The sequence below is a fragment of the Mesocricetus auratus genome, unplaced genomic scaffold, assembly GCF_017639785.1.
Source record: "Mesocricetus auratus isolate SY011 unplaced genomic scaffold, BCM_Maur_2.0 Super-Scaffold_100714, whole genome shotgun sequence".
NCBI lineage: Eukaryota > Metazoa > Chordata > Mammalia > Rodentia > Cricetidae > Mesocricetus > Mesocricetus auratus.
In genome coordinates this window covers 3,293,397-3,308,101 of record NW_024429270.1, presented here as the reverse complement: position 1 = coordinate 3,308,101, position 14,705 = coordinate 3,293,397, and positions in this window count along the sequence as shown.

The following is a 14,705-nucleotide window of genomic DNA, read 5'->3' as shown; positions in this document are numbered from 1 at the left end:
CTTCTATTGAATAGCAACCTTCATCCTTATCTTAGCTGTCTCTTCTTACATCACAGATCATCACAAAGCTGGCAGCTTAGAGCAGCATCCACTTTTAATTTCACAGTTCCTACAGGTCAATAGACTGGGCATAGTGTGGCTGAGCTGTGCTCCAATTAGAGGCTGTCAACATGGAAATCAAGGCATCTACAGACTCTGGTCTGTCTTTGGGACCATGAGGGTTGACTCCCTTGCAAATATAGTCAGGCTTTGGACAAAATCCATGTCTGTAGAAGTGTATATTGGGTTTCAGGAATTCACTGGCTGGGGACACCCTACTCTGGACTTAGAGGTGACCCATTCTTTAACATGTCTACCCCCTCTATGCCCAAAGTAGCAACAATGCATCCAGCCAATATTGTTTGTGATATTTGTGGTTCTTTCAATTTTCACTATTTTTAGTATTTTGCACTGTTCTGCCTTTTTCTTTTTTTGGTTTTTATGAGACAGGGTTTCTCTGTATTGTTTTGGAGGCTATCGGTCCAGCCTGGCCTCGAACTCACAGAGATCCGCCTGCCTCTGCCTCCCGAGTGCTGGGATTAAAGGTGTGTGCCACCACCGCCCGGCACACTGTTCTGCCTTTTTAAAAGATCTGTTCCAACCACATTGAAACTCTTAGAAGAATAAGTGAGAGATACTCTTCAACAAATTGGTACAGAAGACCGCTTCCTGAATATAACACCAGTAGCACAGACGCTGAGATGGACAATTAACAAATGGGACCTCCTGAAACGAAGAAGCTTCTGTAAGGCAAAGGACACAGTCAACAAGACAAAAAGGCAGTAGACAGAATGGGAAAAGATATTCACTAACCCCACATCTGACAGACGTCTGATCTCCAAAGTTTACAAAGAACTCAAGAAGCAAGTCTCCAAAACACCAAAGGATCCAATTAAGAAGTGGGGTATAGAACTAAATAGAGAATTCTCAATAGAGTAGTCTAAAATGGCTGAGAGACACTTGAGAAAGTGCTCAACATCCTTAGCCATCAGGGAAATGCAAATCAAAACAACTCTGAGATACCATCTCACTCCTGTCAGAATGGCTAAAATCAAAAACACCAAAGTCAATTTATGCTGGAGAGGATGTGGAGAAAGGGGAACACTCCTCCACTGCTGGAGGGAGTGCCAACTCGTACAGCCACTTTGGAAATCAGTATGGAGATTCCTCAGGAAAATGGGACTCAGTCTACCACAAGACCCAGCAATTCCACTCTTAGGCATATATCCAAAACATGCAAATTCATACAAGGACATCTGTTCAACTATGTTCACAGCAGCATTGATTGTAACAGCCAGAAACTGGAAGCAACCTAGATGCACTTCAACTGAAGAGTGTATAGAGAAAATGTGGTACATTTACATAATGGGGTACTACTCATGGGAAAAAACAACGGAATCTTGAAATTTCCACCCTGAGTGAGGTTTGTCGCAAAAAGACAAACATGGTATGTACCCACTCATACATGAATTTTAGACATGGATCAGGAGAGTGCCAGTCTGCATTTCCACTGACAGAGAATCTGGGAAACAGGAAAGAACCTAAGAGAGATATACATGGTACCCCAGAGAAGAGGAATGAGTCAAGACCTCCTGAACAGATTGGGAACACAGAGGGGGGCTGGAGGGATTGGGATCTGGAAAGAAGAGAGGGGCAGAAGAGTAGGAGAGAGTAGGTCAAGGAGGAACAGGAAGGTTGAGAGGGGGATAGGATGTGGGGGGAACAGGATGAGAAATACCATAATAGAGGGAGTCATAGTTTTGAAGAGAGATCTGGCACCAGTGAGACCTCTTGCGATCTGAAAGGATGACAACAACTGGCAAGGTAATCAATAGTGGAGAGACCACCTTATATGCCCATTCCTGATAATGAACTTGACATCTACCTTATATGCCATCCTAGGACCTTCATCCAGTGACTGATGGAAGCAGAGGCAAACACCTACATTTAAACACTGAACTGAACCCATGGAACCCAGTGACAGAGATAGAGGAGCGATGAGCAAATGGGCAAAGAATGGGCTGGCAAAACCAGCAGAGACAGCTGATCTGAACAAGGGGGATCTCTTGGACCCCAGACAACAGCTGGGAGACCAGCATGGGACTGATCCAGTCCCCCTGAGTGTAAGACTCAGTGAGGAGGCCTAGGAAACCTATGGGATCCTGGGAAGTATATCAGTATTTATCCCTGGCATACAAATGGACTTTGTGTGTCCATAACACAAAGAGGGATACTCTCTCAGCCTGGACTCTTAGCTTAGTGCCTGGACCCTGCCCTGAGTGAAATGACAGACTCTGGATATCCCTTATGTGGAAGGAAGTGGGGACAGGGTGGGAGGCTGGGGGCAGATGGTGTGGGGTTGTGGGAGGAGAGGAGGGAGAGGGAACTGGGATTGAAATGTGAAGCAAGCTATTTAAAATTTAAGAAATAAAGAAAAAAGAAAAAAATTTGCTGTGATTACCTTAGGTCTACCTGGATAAACTGTGTATTCTAAGGCCAATTGAAAGTAACTTGGCACTTTAATTACAAACTCATATCTCAGCAGTACTTAAATTGATATTTGATTAAATAAGTAAGATCTGCACATCTTAGAAATATGGAATCTCAGAATTCTGCCTAGCACAGTGCTCAAAGTGTGGTACTGGGTGAGCAATATCAATGTTATCCAGGGGCATGTTACAAATGCAGAATTTCAGGCCTCACCCCAGATCTGTGTACCTGTTAATAAAAAGGGTTTGCTTAAAATGCAATTTTCTGTTTATGTTTTCGTGTTTTCTTTTTTAGCTTACATTGAACTGGTAAAAACAAGAAGCCATTTGGTTCTTTTATTTTATCTTTTCTGTTTCTTCGTGCTCTTTCTAATGTGGAGAAAAGGGGTCAGCTGAGGCCAAAGGCAACTTTTTGGATCTTAGTCTGAAAGTGTAAGCAGAGATGCACCCTGCTGAGCCGTGGAATAAAGGGGATTTTTCAGAGCATTTGCCATGGAGCTTTTGATGGTTTATTACTTCTTAGCCTTTAGCATTCTTGGTGGCACTTCTTTGCTACTGAGAGTGGACAATCTTCAGAATATTATGAAATCATTTAGTGTTTGTTTATGGCGCATGGCTGAAAAGTTTGAAACTTTAAATGAAAATAGATCCCTCTGCAGAGCAGGGATAATAATTTGAGGACAAAAATCAATTTTATTTCAGATGGAGGGAATTATGCACCATCTGATTGTTACAATATGCTGCATTATTTAGAATGTATCTCATAGGGGCCAGCTTTCCACAAGTACATATTGATTTCATGTCCATTTAGCTATAGACTGAGATGGGACGATAAGGAAATCCAAGTGCTTTTGGTCAAGGGTTTTAAACATATTCTTAGCTGCCCATGGCTAATCAAACTTAACAGGAAAGTGTTGAAGTGACTTTCCTCACCTCTACTTGGTACCAGCATGGTTATGATACTGCAAGCCTTCAGACCAGAGCTTAATGGAGGATAATACAGTGAGAGAATTGTGAAAAGTCCAAGACAGGCTTTCTGTTTTTAATGATAAAATGAACAGCTGCTAAGAAAGGATAGGAGGGATGAGATCAGGAAGTATTTGGATTTAGGATCTAACTGTCTATATTGGTGGAGGAAGTATGGGAAGGGGAGTGATGGAAAGCCATTAAGTGCAGGAAGAATCTATGCCTCCCTTTTAGCAGTAACAGCCAGAAATATCTAACATCACTTTTGAGAAAGAAATGTAACCCACATAGCATATGCTATTGTTTCTGGCATATAGTAGTTATACTAGGAAGTTTTGTTCCTGCTTTCTTCATAAAGCACTATGGAAATTATTTCACAGATTTTATATTTTCTCTATAATGGCCCAAAAATAGAGAAGACCATATCTCTGTGATATTAACAGCACTGATATGAATGCACTAGTAACATTGCACTTCGTAGGCATTATTGAGTGCCCCACTTGGCAGACAGCAATTCAGATGCTATGGACACACTAGTAAGTCTCCCTTTGTCACTAAAAGCTTGCAATTTGTAGAAACAAAGATCCATTGGAATGATTACACAAAAACAAAAGCTGTATAAAAGAAGCATCTATTTCAAGAGAGAATGACAGAATCTAGAAGCTAGGTGGATAGAGAGTTCATAGAAGGGACATGTCACAGTGTTTGAAAGCAGAACAGGAACTCAGAGACTCATCCACTGCACTGCCAAAGTAAACGGAGTGTGACTTAAATGTCACGTTTCTAAATTGTGAGTTCTTGATGCACATGAGGCCCAACAACTCTGGGATCAGATAGCTGATGGGAATATTTATGTTTTATAAGAAGGGAATTCAGGAGAAAAAAATAGAGAAATCTGATGATAAACTATACTCTTGCCTAAAATATTGCTTTATGAATTCGATTACTATGCAAATATTCTTCTCATTTTTCCAAAAACATCACTTGACACATTTTATGGCTCCAAAAGTAGAGTATCACAGAGTTGCAAAATTGCCTATGGGTTTTTTGTTTGTTTGTTTGTTTTTAGGTTTTTAAAGCAAGTAGAAAAATAGGTATAGGAATGAAGAGAAGTGCTCTTTCTACTGGACCACATGATTTCCCATGATATAAAACACTTGAATCCACCTTTCCTGGTTACTGATTTCCAACTAATCTTTATACTTTCAAAGTTGAATACATGAATTAGTAAGCATTTAACACAGGTTACAGTTCTGCTCTTTAAAAAATCAATGAATCAATGTTCAAGCTTCTTTCTTCATCCTCCTAAGGATCTGCATTGCTTATACATCAGAATTTCAGACAAACCCTGCATGCTACACTCTGGATTCATCAAACACCTTACTATTGTCACTCAGCCAGTTGACCAGCTCTATGGACCACGCCTGCAAGTCAGTCATTCTTCGTACTGGGTTCACCAGCCATTTGTTCAAAAATGTAGGAATGATTTCTTGGTAGTAGTAACTGACATATACAAGAATGCAGTGTGTAGGACTCTCTGAGTTCACCGTCTTGTAAGTACTATCTTGTTTAATAGTAAAAGCATTCTCTGTGAGGCATGTAGTCTTCTCATACTTCCTATTATGTGATGGGGAAATAATGCAAAGAGAAATGGGCTCGCTTTGTTCTAACGTATGAAGAAACAAAGTCTGGATTCTTTACCAGTCTATTTTAGTAAGCAAACTTTTCCCCATAAATTAAAGTTGCCAACTTATCAAGTTGATGGGTAGAAAAGGCAGAAAACAGAACTCTCATTGAGTAGCCACGGTCAGCACAGCGCAGGCTGGGAATTAGAAACTTTGTCCTCACTAATTTGAGATCTTGGTTAATTCAGATCTGGAAGATTAAAATACATACATTAAAAACAAATTATTTTATATTTTGAGAAATAAGGAGGGCATTTCCTAAAACAGTTTCTCTTCTTTTAAATTTTTTTCTTCCTCTTTTAATTTAGAAGTTCAGAATCAATTGCCTTGCTATCTTTGCTGGAGCCATTTTAGGCAACAGGCATCACCATCACCATCAGCACCAGCGAATATGATCATTAGGCTTTAAATTGCCCTCACTTGCTTGGCCATTTCCTCGTGCAGGCGGATTTAAACTTGCTTATTGCATTACAAAATGAAATGTATTAAGTTTGCTCAAGTTCATCTCTGGAGTTTACATCAGAGTGCTGTGATTATACAGTGTTTGAGCTGAAGCTAAAATTGACATTTCCTTAGAATATATAAAGATTAAATTAAACTACTTCCCAAAATAAACAAAGACTAAGAAAATCCAGCTCAGCTTTAAGGTCCCAAAATATAACTTTGATGTCATACCCAGAAATCCCTCTCTACCTGCAACAGCACCAGTGCCTAAGTAATAGCCACAGCAAAGGCTGCCCAATAATAAAAATTCTTCCAACACATTTACCATTAAATCCTTGAAAATTCTAATACCCAACTCATACTATATTTAAAGAAACCCATTGAAAAACAGGACAATGTTTTTTCAGAGTGGAAGAAATGTGAAACTTGGGTTCTGCTAAAGGAGACATTCAGTATTTTAAGACAAAGACTCTTCAGCTTTAAAATCCTTGATTTCCTTGATTAGAATATACAAATACAAATACAAATACTTACCTTGGGGGAGAAAGAGTTGGGGAGAAGGGGAGGGGGGAGAAGAACCTGAGGGATCAAGAAGATCGAGTTAAGGGAATAATAGAGAAGGAGAGCAAGAAAAGGGATAACTTAATATAAAGAGCCATTGTAGGTTTAAAGAGAAAATCTGGCACTAGGGAAATGTTCAGAGATTCACAAGGATGATGTTAACTAAGAATCTAAGCAATAGTGGAGAGGTTACCTTAAATGCCCTTCCTCTATAATGAGACTGATGATTGCCTTAAACATTGTTCTAGAGCCTTCACCCAGTAGCTGATGGAAGCAGAAGCAGAGATCCATGGCAAACACTGAGCCAAACTCCTGGAATCCAGCTGTAGAGAGAAAGGATTGTAATGGGTAAAGGGGTCAAGACCATGCTGGGGAAACCCCAGAAACAGCTGACCTGAGCAAGTGGGAGCTCACAAATCCAATCTGACAGCTATGGAACCAGCATAGGACCAAACCAGGTCCTCTGAATATGGGTGTCAGTTGGGAGGCCTGGGCAGAGTATAGGACCTCTGTCAGTGGAACCAGTATTTATCCCTAATGAGGGAATGGACTTTGGGAGCCCATTCCCTATGAAGGGATAGTCTCTCAGCCTGGATACACAGGGGAGGGACTAGGCTTTGCCCTAAGTGATGTGACAGACTTTGATGAGAGGCCTCAACCACCGTGGAGAGTGGATGGGTGTGAGATGGGGGCTTGGTAGGGAGCATGGGAGGATGGGAGGGAGAGGAAACTGGGACTGGTATGTAAACTAAGATTGTTTTTAATTTAAACAAAAATTATTTAAAAAATACTTACCAGGCAGAATATTTTGAGGACAAGAAATTTAAATATTGCATATTCACTATGCATTGTATTTATGTTTATGTGTTGAAAGTTCTCAATAGAATATTTCTTGCTGAAATCATTACCTAAAATTAAAACTAAGGATGCTGACAGACACAGCCATGTTATGCTTGACCATGTCTTAACTTCCAGCATCATTAACTGTCCCCTCTTCTTTGACATGTAATCTTATGAGAAATATTGAGAAATCAAGAGTCTACTATCATATGTGCTCCCTTCTTCCCATTTTTAATCTAATTAAGACCTCTGAATATTTTATATTAGTGAATATCAATCAAGAGTTCCTGGCTTCCTGAGACTGAAACTTATAACTTACCAGGTATCTGTGACTATTCTACCATTAAAAATTTCTTTTCTGAGTTTATTTATTTGTAGTCTTAAGTGCTCTCCAGTGTCTACAATGTTAGGATTCTAATGGAAGCTTAAGTTCTGTTACAAGCCAACTCCCTGCTGTTATGAATACGACTTTCTCCTGTGTTATGTATTTCCCAGCATCCATATGGAAGCACACACGCTAGGGCTCATTACTATGGTAACAAAATATTTATGGCTTTTTTTTTCTTTTTCAAGACAGGGTTTCTCTGTGAATTTGGAGGCTGTACTGGAACTCACTCTGTAGACCAGGCTGGCTTTGAACTCACAGAGATCTGCCTGCCTCTGCCTCCTGAGTGCTGGGATTAAAGGCATGTGCTACCAACACCTGGCAATTTACAGCTTTTTACGTGTGCCAAAATCTTCCACATTTTTGAAACTTTGCACATGGTCTTTCCTATTCCAGAAACACAACTTGTACATTGATCAGTTCAGAAAATGCGGACTCATATTCACCAGCTAGCTCAAGTCCACATTCATCTAGTTGATTTCCTTTCATTACATCAGACTTCAGTCACTCCCTGTGATATGTGAGCACCATATTTCCACTCATCCTATAAATATCTGTAGTTGTCTTTCTGACTCAAGACGGGAGTCATGGGTGTGTGACCAGTCTTCACACTGTTCCCTCCAGAAAGCCTTAGATTAGAAGAATGTAGTTTTTTAAATGCAAAATCTCCCTATAGGCTCGTGGCCTTGTGTCCCCATTTGAGAGTAGTATTTGGAAAGATTATGAAACCTTCAGGATGTGGAGCCTCAACTGGTGGAAGTGGGTACTTTGGGAGAGATCCTTGAGGTTTTATAGCCCAGCCCTACTTCCTGCATTCTCTCTTCTTCCTGATTACAGATGTGATCTAAAGAGTTGCTTTATCGTTCTCTTAACAGCCCCACACTTGTGTCCATTCTTGAATTGGAAGCCAACATAAGGATTTCATTTCTTAACTTTCCTATTTGCAGGTATTTTTTCACAGCAACAAGTTACACAAAGGAGAATATTCAGTAATAATGGTCAACTTACATGTTTGCTTTATTTCCAAATTTGTATTTTATAGAAGGGATGGATAACTGAAAGACAGATGTTGGTTAATTAATGATCCTATCTCTCAAAGCCTTCAAAACAGATTTTCAACTGTCCAGTCCCTGTTCCTTTGAAAACCAACCTAACTCTGTTCTTCACTGTGACATTCACTGTAACATAGTTGCCTTATCCTATGCACTGTGGGGTCAGAGTAGATGAGAGCACAGACCTCCTCACAGTATCTTTGGCTAAGGGTATGGTGGTGACCATTACACAATGGGTAGACAGCTACCCAGAGCATTTGACAGATGACTGAGTAGAAAGATGCTTCCTCTTTCATGAAGAGACTCTCTTTTACCTGCAGTTTTTTGCTACATAGATTTAAAGCCCTTGGTAGATTGCCAACAGGGATGGACAGAGAGGGAGAGCAAGGAAAGAATTATCTTGATAGAAGGAGCCATTATGAGATTAGCAAGAAACCTGGCACTAGGGAAATTCCAAGGAATGCATAAGGATGATCCCAGATAAAACTCTAATCAATAGTGGAGTGGATGCCTGAACTGGCCTTCTGCAATCAGATTGAAGACTATCATAATTCATCATAGAACCTTTATTCATTAACTGATGGAAGCAGATGCAGAGAGCCATAACAAACCATTGGGCAAGACTCCTGGTGTCGAGTTGAAGAGAAGGTGTAGTCATAATACAAGCAAAGGGGTCAAGACCAGGATGGAGAAAACCACAGAAACAGCTGACTGGAGCTAATGGGACCTCATTGACTCTGGACTGACAGCTGTGGAACCTACATAAGACTCCTGAATGAAGGTGACAGTGGGTAGCTTGAGCAGTTTGTGGGGCCACTGGCAGTAGAGCCAGGATCTCCAGTGCTTGCATTTGCTTTTTGGAACTCATTTCCTAGAGAGATACCTTGCTCAGCCTAGACATAAGGAAGAGGGCCTTGGCCCTGTCTCAACATGGTGAAGAAACAGATTTCATTAACTCTCTATGGGATGCCTTACCCTCACTGAGGAGCAAAAGGGGGTTTTGGGGTGAGGAGAAACAGAAGCAAGGGTGGGGAAACTACTATTAGTATGAAAAAATGCATACAAATATATATACATACAAAGATACATACATACAAACATACATAAAGATTGCCTAATGGCCATGGGTTTGCCTGGTAAGATCAAAATTTAAGGAGATACTCAATAGCTTCCCCTGTAATTCACATAAGGGTAGGCCTTGACTAGAATTAAACCTGACAGGACAGACAACCCTTGGATACATGTGACAATTTTTGATGATTTTTATATCTGCTAATATATTTTCTTTCTGCTAATACTTTAGCTCATCTCAACACTCTCCCTGGCCAAGATGGGGCATGAATCATCAGCATATATTGCCAATGGTCCTATGAAAGGGTTAAGTGCTCCAATGTTAGCTTCACAATGAAAGGCTTCATAAAGACAATTTCGTCTAAACATATTGTGAACTTTGATCAGAATTAATAAAGGTGTCTTTGAATTCCAGTTCTAATTAAGACAACCATGTTCTTTGAAAGAGTTCCTCACTTATGTTCTATAGTAACTTCAATAAACTCTTCAGTTCTTTATGCTACTCTTAGGTAGAACAATTTCTTTGGCCTGTCATTGGTGACCTATATGGGGAAATAGACATCTTTTCATGTCTTCATAGAGAAGGCACATGCCAGCATGCATATATATATATATGTATATATATTATGCATTTGGGTAACTAGGTCTAAATTATTGAAGTAAAAGTATGTGACTGATTCTAAGTTCCTCAGCATATGTACATTGTAGACATCTCTGTATCTTTTTGCTCATATGTATTATATATTAATATCTATGTGTTTTTGTAGGTGACCGTATGTACTCAAGTCTCCATGTGCAAGTTTATGTGTCTATACAAATGCACTAAAAATATATTTCCAACTTTTTAAATAATTAAAATGTTCTTTGAAGACAAAGTAGTCTACTTAGTAAAAACGTTCATACTAAAAGACATCTGCTTATGCTAAATTCTATTTTGTCTACACTTAGCCACAGGTGTTTAAAAATGATAAACACTTGGTATGTAGACAAACAAAAAGCTACAATATTAATACCTACCTTGGATTCCAAAGTAAATCAAAGAATAAGCAATGAGAAAAAGTCAGCCTAGAATTTTGTGAGTTCTCTTTGGAATAAACAGTACTCATTTCTCAGAGAAATTTGCTGACATTGGGCACATTCTGAAAGCGTGCAATGAATCTGCTTACCAGGTATTAATTTACTTTTTATAGTTCATTTAATATAGTATTGATTAAATTAGCATTTGGATTAATGACATTTTAAATTCAGAGGGACTAAAACTGTAATCTCTTAATAGGAATGATCCCTGCAAGATACAAACATTAGAAAATCAGTTTTCTAGACACTTTCTTTCTATTTCATGTCATAACCAAGTCACCATATATATTTACTAGATATTTATATCATGTGAATACATAAACACAAACTTGCAAATATCCAGGTATTATACTGATAAACATCATATATGTAACATAAGTAAAATTAATATAAATGTCAAAAGCATTTTCTGAATGCCGGATAAATGTGACATCTTATACCAGATAGTAAATAACAAAATAAAATCCTGTGACTAATGCTATTTTTAGAATGAGGATGACTATGTGCTATGCATGCCCTGCATTGAAAAGCAAAGCAATATGGAACCTATATAAAAATAGAGAAAGAAAATAAAACTTAGAGACAAAAGCCATCTTCTTCACTCTTCCTTCCCTTTGCTTTGCAAAGCATAAATTCAAGAAGACTGAATGATGTGAGTTGTCTACACAGCACAATGTTTTAGTTTCTTCTGCTGGGCATCAGAAAAGGCCCCATTGTCTAGCCATCAGATTTTTTAGGCAAAGACTTCCTCACTTTTATGCAGAGACATTGTTTTTCAATGGATTTGTATGTGTCTGCATTGATCATGCAGTGTTAGAGAATCCAGTAGGGCATTTAATCAAAACCACTACCAATGTTGCCTACTGCTTTAAATTCTAAGGAATTATTTTAATATAAATTATTGATAAAAATGTGTTTTTCTTTTGTACATTTTAAAATTATTGTTATGTGTATAAGTGTTTTCCCTCCACCTACGTCTGTGTAATACTTGTGTGTCTGTTATCCACAGGGGCCAAAAGAATGCACTGATTTCCCTGGAACTGGGACTACAAATAGTTGTGACCACCATATATGTGCTGAGAATTGATTTAATCTGGGTTGTCTGGGAAAAGTAGCTAACCTTAACTACTGAGCAATCTCTCCAGCATGAAAAATTGAAAAATGTTTTTCATTTGTAAATTTGTTAAAAAAAAACTTTGTACAATGCCTTTCGGTTATCTATTCCCAACTTTTTATCAAAAGCCTAGAAGTAGCTCTCCTTTTTTTCCCATCTTCCCCACCCCCAAGAAATTTTGCCAACCTTTATTTACAGCTAATGTATATCCCATTCTGTTTTCAGTATGAGTAAGAGTCCACTCAAACACTGTCTGGGATGAATAACCTGCCATATTCTTCCTCTATCTTCCAAAGCTGTCCTAACCACTAACTGAGAAAAAGATAAATGTGTTAGCATGTCAATGTAATATGGGAAACTGAAGACCAAAAAAATAGCCTGTGTGCCTGCTAGTGTTTCTCTCTTATGATACCAGGATAATCTCCTCATCATACCTTGCCCCCAGTCCTGTCTCCTACAGGAAGTTACCAACAGATACTCAGACTATATACACTCTCAAGTCTGAGCTGTACATTCTTGGAATGCAAGTAAGAAAACTGCAAATGGCTCTGTGCTCTCACTAATCCTTCAAGCCTTGGATGCAGTTCTTCTGCTTCTGTGAAGACTTCAAATTCACACAGCCAGTTCTGAGATGGCTCTCCCTAGGACCTTTCTCATTATAGTTTTCCCATTATTCAAAATTCTTCCTTGCATTTCTTGTCTTTGCAAGTAGAATGCAGGCTTGTTGAAATCAGAGTTTCTATGATGGCACAACCTTAAACTATATAAGAGATAAACCAGCAGTATGGGCAAGGTTCCATGAATATAATGAAGCCTTGCACTGATTTTTGTTTTGTTTACTTTTGTGGTTGTTGCTTGCTTTAGGGGCGTTCTTTTTGCTTCATTTTTGTTTTTATTTTTTTGCAGCTTACATTCTGCACATACTTCAGTTTGCCCCTTTGGTCTTGACATTCTTCCTTAATTTCTAATCTTCATTTCTCTATTCCTAATTCTCCTTTACTTATTCTTTTTCCCTTTTTATTTTAAATTAGAGACAATCTTATGTTATATATCAATCCCAATTCCCTCTTCCTTCCATCCTGTATGCTCCCACCGACCCCCATTCCATCACTCTTCTGCTCCATAGAAAGGTTGAGGCCTTCTACGGGGATCATCAAATTCTGTCACATCATTTGGGGTAGGGCCTAGAACCTCCCCCATGTGTCTAGACTGAGAGAGTATCCCTCTATGGGGAGTGGGCTCCCAATGCTCATTCATACACTAGGGATAGATGTTGTTCCATTGCCACGGGCCCCATAGACTTTCCAGGGTTCCTTGCCCTGTTTTTTAACACAATGTTTTTCTTTCAGTTGAATGGATCAGAACTGCTTTGACATAACATTTTCAGTTAGTTTCTTTCCTTCCAACTGCATTTTCTCCTGCTAACTGAAGAATTGCCCGCCTCATAGTAATTCTCTTCATGCTAGAGGTGCATGCAAAGAGGAGTGTGGGCAATGCTGCTGGCCTTTACTGACTGTTCTGACAATCAGTAGAGATGCCTACTGAGTAAGAGAGTCTGAACATGGGATTCTCTTCAGTTAGTCTCAACATACCCTTAAAAGTGTTGTTGCTAGTAATATGTAATTCATCATTTTCTTTCTTCTATTTCTAAATAATGAATGTTTGTCCATATTAATGCATACATAAACAAAACGTCTCTTTCCTGTCTTTGTTTTAACATTAATAAATCTTAAATGATGCCTATCAATTACTGCTTTGATATCCTGGAAAGACAGAACTCGAAATCTCTGATAAGCTCACAATGACCTTTCCTCCATAATAGCATCATGATAACCACTTGTTCAAGTGAGTAAGAATGTCCCAGCACAGTAGTCTTTGGACCTTAAATTATCATGATTTCTCTGAAGCCACAGAGATTGGTTCAGCCTATTTGCATGAGGTCCTGGCATTGCTGTCTCTTCTCTCATGACAGAAAATGGGTATTTGCAGGCTTGAAAATGCCTTCTCCATCTACATATGTCTTTAAGAAATACTAGTATCAGAGAGCAAGAAAGGGCAAAATGGTGTGAAATGAAAAAAATAGCAAAATGACAGAGAAGTTGCTTTCATATGTCTGATGAGCTGCCTTTGTTTTTCTCTAGGAAATGTGGTTTGTGGAACAAAATGATGGTTGTTACTTACGAAGCAGAATCTTAAGTCCCACTCCAAATCTACAAAACCGTAATCTGTACTTAAGATACAGACCTTGGCTGCTTTACATGTCTGTAGAAATCGCAAAGCACTGTCAAAGTTGCATTGTTTAACTACACCATGACACACACTGGTCTGCTTTCAAACACCTGCACTCTTTCTCACCACAAGGCGCTTGCAATGTTGTGTCTCCTACTATGAAAGTTCTTTTCTCTCCCCACTTACCGAGGTAGATTATACTTAAACTTTAGATGTCTTATTTTCATATTTTTATAGTCTCTGAACTTTTTGAGTAAAGATAATGCATATTAAGTTTCATGACAGACTTCTTTTTTCTTACTGTTGTATTCCTAGCATCTGAGCCGGAACATACTATTTTTCCTATATATATTTTTGGAGTGAATAAATGTTTCAAGGAATAACTTAAACATTTTGACAGATAAGATGAAGTTCAAATAGGCAAGTGAGCAACCTGAAATTACCTTAAAAGTAGTGGATCTGCAAGTAATACCTATATATTTTCTTGATGCGTGAATAGGGGCATTTTTGAATTCTCCCCTTTATCTTAACTGCTTGATTTCCTAAGCTAACAAAACATAAAATAAAGTAGATGGCCTAATAAATTCCAGCCTCAAATATCCTCAGAAAGAAGAGCATCTTCGGAAGCATTTTCTTTTCTTTAGTTAGAGACTAACGGTGTCTACCGGGTTTCTGAGTGGGAGGCTTGGGTGGCAACACCAAGTTCTTTTGATGATGAAAAATGCAAAGTAATGGGTCAAAGTGAAGCTGAAG